Here is a 1,966-nt window from a genome sequence, read left to right on the forward strand (position 1 = left end):
AGTTAGAGAGAGGTTTTGGTGAAACCAACCGTTGGGGGAATGGAGCAACTGGCTTCTCTAGAAGTTTCGGTTCTAATTTTTGTGGGGCCTCACTAGATTCATTATTGTTGTCCTCTTTCGGTTCTTGAGGCTTTTCGGGCCTAACCGGAAGAGTTTTATCAATGATCTTCCCACTCCTAAGAGTGGTGATGGATTTAGCATGCCCCATCTGATTTGAAGAGCTGGGATCATTATTCTCGTATCGCGGTTTAGGATTGGGGAGAGGTTGTGCAGGAAGCATCCCCTTTTCTATAACCGTCATACGAGAATCTATCTTTGGCATAAAATCTGTAATCCCGCATTGCCTGAGCCCGCTCTTGTATGGGATTTTGAACCGGTTCCTCTTGAGGTTTCACTTGATTTGGATTTTGATTGAAGAAACCTGGAGGAGTCGCCGTTTGTCCATTTCTCCAACTAAAGTTTGGATGGTTTTTCCAGCCAGGATTGTATGTGTTGGAGTTAGGTCCATTGAAAGGTCTTTGATAATTATTTACGGCATTGGCTTGTTCATTCAACACTCCTCGAAAGGCGGTATTGTAGGACAGTTTTCAGTTGTGTGAATGTTGCAATCACAGATGCCACAAACAATTTCATTGACCTTATCCTTCTTTCCTTCCATGGCCTCAACTTTCCTTATGAGCGTAGTCACTTTACACTTGAGATCATCCTCTTCTTTCAAGAGATATAATCCACCTTTTTCCTTTAATTGAGTTGGCCTAGACGTGGTGTTCGACTTTGGGTAATAGTCCCAAGATTGTGTTTTTTCAGCCAAACTATCGAGGTAGTCCCATACCTCGTCGATATCTTTATTAATGAACTCTCCATTACACATTGTCTCGACCATTTGGCGCATGGAAGATGTCAGTCCATCATAGAAAAAATTTGTAATGCGCCACGTTTCAAATCCGTGTTGTGGGCATGAACTGACCAAATCTTTGAACCTTTCCCAACATTGAAAGAATGTTTCATCTTCCTTTTGGGCAAAGTTCATGATTGCTTTTCTGAGGGTAATCGTTTTATGATGTGGAAAGAATTTTTTTATGAATTCCCTCTGCATGTCGTTCCATGTGCTAATGGATCTAGGACGCAGTGAATGTAACCACGTTTTAGCTTTCTCTTTTAAGGAAAATGGAAAGAGTTTCAGCCTAATTGTATCCTCAGATACATTAGGAAAACATAATGTAGCTATTATCTCATCGAACTCTTTCAAATGTAAATATGGACTTTCAGATTCAAGTCCATGGAATTTGGGAAGGAGTTGGATAACTCCTGGCTTGATGTCCATTTGTCCTGTGTTTTCAGGAAAAATCATGCATGAGGGCGTACTCACTCCCGCCGGTTGTAGAAAATCTCGTAAAGTACGAGGCGGGGGTGCCTGTTGCACCTCATTCTCATCTTGGGTATCCTCCACCCTGGGTGGGAGTAGAGGAGGTTGGTCTTCAGCCATAACTTCACTTAACTCAGGGGATTTCGAGCGGTGTCTAATCCTGCGATGGATAGTCAACCCCTCAACTAATCCTCCTTCGGTCAAGAGACGTCGAGTGTTGTCACGGGCCCACTTGGGCATGAAACACTCGCAGCCCTCAATCAAATTCAAAGTCTAATCCTAAGAAAGGAAAAGGAAATCTAAAAAGAAAAAGAGAGAGGGAGTTGGAAAGAAATTACCAAATTGATGCCCCTAAGTTAAGGACCTGCAAAATAACACAAAAATAAGTTAGATTCTAAAAAGAAAAATAACAGTAAATCAATTTCTAAAAGAAGGACTTTTTAAAAGAAAGTGGAGATTTCTAAAATAAATTAGGCAAGATCTAAACTAGAAAGTAGATTATTAAAAGAGAACTGAAAGATAGGGAGTAGGGAAAGAGCTTACCAAATTAGAAATTTCTATCTTAAAGGCCTATAAAATAAGAAGGTTAGTTTCTAAACA

The 1,966-nt window shown here is 40.6% G+C and overlaps 1 non-coding gene across 1 annotated transcript; it reads left to right on the forward strand.

The window, feature by feature from the left end:
* Positions 1–941: 941 nt before the first annotated feature.
* Positions 942–1,048, forward strand: LOC131244972 (small nucleolar RNA R71). The gene has a single exon (XR_009170737.1). It is a non-coding gene; the product is annotated as a small nucleolar RNA R71 (small nucleolar RNA).
* Positions 1,049–1,966: the final 918 nt, after the last annotated feature.

Source organism: Magnolia sinica, chromosome 4, assembly GCF_029962835.1.
Source record: "Magnolia sinica isolate HGM2019 chromosome 4, MsV1, whole genome shotgun sequence".
NCBI classification, from domain to species: domain Eukaryota; kingdom Viridiplantae; phylum Streptophyta; class Magnoliopsida; order Magnoliales; family Magnoliaceae; genus Magnolia; species Magnolia sinica.